The sequence below is a fragment of the Dasypus novemcinctus genome, chromosome 28, assembly GCF_030445035.2.
Source record: "Dasypus novemcinctus isolate mDasNov1 chromosome 28, mDasNov1.1.hap2, whole genome shotgun sequence".
Taxonomy (NCBI): Eukaryota; Metazoa; Chordata; class Mammalia; order Cingulata; family Dasypodidae; genus Dasypus; species Dasypus novemcinctus.
In genome coordinates this window covers 4,478,604-4,483,822 of record NC_080700.1, presented here as the reverse complement: position 1 = coordinate 4,483,822, position 5,219 = coordinate 4,478,604, and the positions used below count along the sequence as shown (strand labels likewise).

At 45.9% G+C, this 5,219-nt stretch overlaps 1 non-coding gene across 1 annotated transcript; it reads right to left on the bottom strand.

Annotated features, from left to right (window-relative positions):
* On the bottom strand, positions 1-107 carry LOC111762435 (U6 spliceosomal RNA). Its single transcript, XR_002795547.1, has one exon. It is a non-coding gene; the product is annotated as a U6 spliceosomal RNA (small nuclear RNA).
* Between the last annotated feature and the right edge of the window lie 5,112 nt (positions 108-5,219).

The window sequence follows — 5,219 nt, the reverse complement described above, 5'->3', positions numbered from 1 at the left end:
AAAAATATGGAACATTTCATGAATTTGTGTGTCATCCTTGTGCAGGGGCCATGCTAATCTTCTCTGTATCATTGCAATTTTAGTATATGTGCTGCCAAAGCAAGCACAATAATAATAATACTGTAGGAAAACAGTGTTTCCTAATTCATTTGAATGATCACACAAAAAATAAATCTATTAGAACAATGCTGAAACTGTTTCCCACTGCTGAGATACGATGGTGGGCAATCTGCAATGGAATAATGACAGAGTCAAGGGGGAACAGGAAAGAAGACAGAGGAGGTGATGACCACAACAGCAAATATTCCCCAAATGTGTACTTTAATTAACTCTACAACCACTTCCTGTGCAGCAGCAAGGTAGCCACTGAGCTTAGAGAAGCAAGCAAATCAAACTTGTCTATGTCTTCAGACAGTGTATATTCTATTGAAGACAATAGAGAGGCAGTTGCAAGTATATGTACAACTGAGCTGCTGATAGCTGTGACATATGCTAAAGCAAGGGGCTAGCTCCAGTCTGGGTGACTTATAAAGGTTTTGAGTGCTGGCCACTGGGCTGCCTATAGTTCACAAGCAGGGGAGCTGTGATTCAGCTCACCAGGTAGACGATAGCAAATGAGAGCAGAGCCAGCTGCCCCTTTACTTCTGGTCAGTGTGCTTGAAGGCCAGAGCTCTTTCCTTCCTCTCTCCATCTGGACCCCCTCATTTAACCAGGTCCTGGTGACCAGACTCTAGGGATCTCTGCCTGAGCATGCTAACCACTCCTATGTCTGGGGCTGCTCCAGCAATCCTGGCCACCCCGGGCTCTTCTGCTGGGCTGGAGAGAGAGGGATGTCCATGTCAAGAGCACATGCTACGCCCATCCCAGCTGAAGGACAGCCTCTGCCCCACAACACGCCAGAATATTCTCAAGCAAGAGGTTGGCTTATTATCCTGCACAGGTGTCCAAGCAGTTTGCAACCACTCAGGATAAGACTCAGAAGCCATTTAAGAGGAGCTGGCCAGGGAGAGCACTTGCTCTCCCATGGGTCAGCAATTAAAATGAGTTTAAGACTGAGGGGTTCTCCAGGAGGAGATAGGCCATCATAAAACTCTATGTGATTTAGTGCTTATCGGCCACCTGGACTGTCCCCATGCACCTTCATCCCCAGGAGGAAATAAGACAGGATCCTGCCTGCCCAAAATGGAATGTGCATTCAGGCCTGGGTGGTGGATTCTCTCAGTGGCCGGAAGGCTTGCATCTGAGTTGATTTTATTCTCCTGAGGGTTTAGCTTGCTCTCAGTTCCAGTAGCCTCTCATTTCCATTGATGTGCAAAAAGAGGAGTGATGTTCCAGGAAAAATGTAAAATGATGCTGAGACCATTAAAAGCTTCTCCTGGGCCTGAGGAGCAGGTTCTTTTATTTTGATTAAAGAGAATTCCAGGCTTTCTGCCCAGAAGCCTAAATAACTGCACAGAAAGCCCCCTGTACTTTCCTCAGCCTTCATCAAGATGGGCAGCCTCCTGCTTGCCTCACACTGGCCACGGGCAGCTGGCCTTGTTCATGGTTTGGTGTCACAAATACCAGGGATACGTAAAAAAATGCCAATCTATAAGAGACTTAACTGCAGAATTAACTTCAAAGGCACCACGGGGTCTGTTTTCCCTCTGTGCAAGGTCAGAAGTCAAATACCTGTAGGACCCTGATTCTGACTGCCCCTGAGGATGCCGATTATGAGAAAATATCCATAAACCAAGTTTCTTGGCTATCTCCATACTCTTTCCATTCTCCTCTGGTGCCCAAAGCCCTTCCCATGCTTTGTCCTTGAGCCCTGCCTGGCCTCACCCTGGGACTTGAGCCCTGTCTGGGAGCAGGCAGAACAGGAGTTCTGGCACTGGAGACCCCACCTTCCATGCTCTTTTCTGTCCCACTCTGTTCACAGCTGGCCATTGGGTCACATTGCAGGAAGATGGTGGCATCTCTCTGTTGACAGGCTGTTCTCGACCTCTTGACTCCACAGTCTTCTCCCTTGTTTCAGGGAGTACTTAGATTTTGTCCTGGGTTCTTATAATCCCAGCCTCTGCTCCATGGTGAGGCTGGTCCTGAGTCACCCTCAGTTCCCAAGTTCAAGGAGGCTGGCTCACTGCTGCCACCACTGCCTGTCCCCTCCTGCACTATCACCTGACAATGTCCACACACCTGCATGATAGCATTGCTGTGCTGTCTACAAGCTGCCCAGCCCATGCCACAGTCCATAGGCACGGGGGAGTGGCTGACATCTCCAAGGAGGCTGAGTAAGATGAGGCCTTCACTGATGAAGTAGAGGAAACCCCCTGTAGCAGTTTGATATTATTTATGAATTCCAAAAAGAGATATTGATTATATTAGCAAAATGGGTTTATTCCTTGGAGTGTGATACCCTTTGATTGTATTAGATTCAGCTGAGATGCATTTGATTAAATTATGTTAAGATTAGAGCTTTGATTCTGCTTTGTTTAGGGCAACTCAGTTTGAGTCCCCACCCCCTTTGGGGGCTATATAAATAGACATTCATTCAAGGGCAACACAGAAGTAGACACACAGAGGTACATAAACAGAATAAGATACATGTGACAAGATAGACATGGAAAAGGTGGCCACAGGAAAAGAGATGAGCCATTCACCTGAGAGTTTACTGCTGACCTTGTGAAGAGAACAGAGCAGCTGAACCTGGAAAGAAATGAGCCTTCCAGCCTAAAGCTAAGATTGGAAGAAGCTGAGACCACAGAGCCTTAAGAGAAAGAAGAGGGCTGAATCCTCACAGACATTTCCCACCATCTTGTGTCAACATGTGGCAACAGACTTTGGGTGAAGAAATACCTCTTATGGTACCTTGAGTTGGACCCTTTAGGTCCTTGTAACTGTAAGCTACTACCCCAAATAAATACCCTTTATAAAAGCCAACAGAGTTCTAGTACTTTGCATCGGGACCCTTTTTGGCTAATACACCCCCACTTCTCCACATCTTGTTTACAGGATTCCAAAGCAGGGCTTCCAGAGTTCTCTGAAAAACAGCTCATTCTCTCCCTCATCAAGACCCAGATAACCCCAGGGGTCCCAGATGGAGGAGGACCATGTCCCCTGGGTGAGTCTTCCTTGCCACAGAAGCTGAGGTCTGTTAGAGTGAGAACATGCACCTCCCATTCTCTGCTCAAGAAAACGTTTTTGTCAGGAGGACACAGGCCATCCTGGGCCCCCAGATCCAGGCAAATTCCACCAAACATAGCCTGGTGCAAGCAAGCTCCATGCACAAGGCTCCATGTAGGCCAGTGCCTCCCTCCAGGGGATTCCATGCATCCAGCCTTTGACCCAGCAGCAGGGGTCTCCTTGTGGTGCAATGCCAGAAAACCAAGAATCTTGTCACATTGGCAGTGTGTGAATGAGGGGCTCTTGTCTCTGTATCACCCACAGTGTACACCCGACTTAGAGAGCCAGCCATGTCCATGCTAAAGTGAATGCAGGGAAGCAGATGTGGCTCAGATGACTGAGCTCCTGCCTAACACAGGGGAGGTCTGTGATTCAGTTCCCAGTTCTTCTTAAAGAAACAGTGAGCTGGTGTGATGGGCAGGCATGGCAAACTGATACAAGATGACACAACAAGAGGCACAGGAAAAATATAATGAGAGTCACAACAAAGCAGGGAATGGAGGTGGCTCAAGCAATTAGGTGCCTCCCTTCCACATTGAAGGTCCTTGGTTCAGTTCCCAGTGCCTCCTCAAGGCACAGCACACAGCAAGTGCAAAAAATTAGGGGAGGGGGGGAGAAATAAATAAAATGAACCTTTAAAAAATGACACAGAATTTTAAAAAATAATAAGCTGAATGGAAACTCCTTTAGCTCTTCTGGCTTTAGGTCATTGATTCCTGAGTCCATTTGCAAGAGTTGACTAGGTTTCTTCTCAGGGTACTTTCTCCCACCTATAGTCAAACTTATTAATATTTATCATTTATTTTTTCATAAAACCACATTCAGGTTTTTTTTCTTCTCTTGCCTTAAATTTGAGATTCACATACTTTAAATACAGCACAGACCTAGGCTTAACTCAGCTTCTCTTGGTGAGAGGGCATGGCATCTTTCCATTGTCCCTTTCACAACACATGGCTTATGATAGCCCACAAGCCTACCTAAGTCTGGAGATTACTTGTATTTGAGGTTGTTTCCAGTTTTTCTTTCTCACAACACTGAATTTAAGGACACTGTGGTCCTCAAAAAGATTTTCTTCTTGCACAATATTCCTTCTTCCTCTAATTTCTCCAAAATGGAATTAGCCAGTGAGTAAACAGACTTTTCATCTTGGTAGTCAAGTGGCTTCTCCAAAGGGTTGTGTTACTATCTAGACTAAATGCCTCTTCATTTGTCCATGTGCACTGCAGGTTACTGAGGAAATGAGCCTTGTTCTGCAGACCTTGGGCTACACATGCACATGCCAGGGAATAATCAGTATGAAAGGAAAATGGGAACTGAAGAGGTATTTTGTGAACATGGAGATGTCATGATCACTTTCCCAGAGCAATATGGCATGCCGAAAAATGCTTTCATGCCCAGAGGACCGGATGTTCAGGAAGGTTCTACACACTTTCTGGCTGCCTCATCAGCCCCTCCTTTCCCATGGGCATGCTCTGCCCTGTCCCACGGAACCTTTAAGACTTGAGTTGCCCAATGGCCAATTGTTTGGTGTCTGATGTGCACCAAGATCCTTTTGCCACTTGCACTGTACTTAATCCTAAGAGAAAGGGAAAGGAACATGATTTCTGGGAGAAAATGATTCAAGGAACTAACAAAGATGATAAAGGTGAAACAAAATAAAATTCTTATGGCAATAAAACTAGGGGGTGTATATTATCTTCTGGTGCATGTTACTTTCTGGAAAATATGGTAGCTCACCAACCACATCTGCTAGTCAGATATTAAAACACAGTGTTTGTGAATAGCTGATTTTGTCTCCCCACATGAAGTTTGACTCTATTCACCACATGTCTCATCCATGGCTGTCCATGGGTCCCAGTTGGGATCTGTGGCTGTTGTTACCTCACTCTGTTATCTCATGCCAGCAGCACATTGCCGTCCATTACCAGAATTAGTCCTTGCAACCTAGGACCAGTTCCGTACCAAACATCATTGTGGGAAACTGGCTTACCTATTTGTTGCTTCCTGCTATTGTAAATGTTGCAGTTGCTTCCTGTTATTGTGAATGCTGCAGT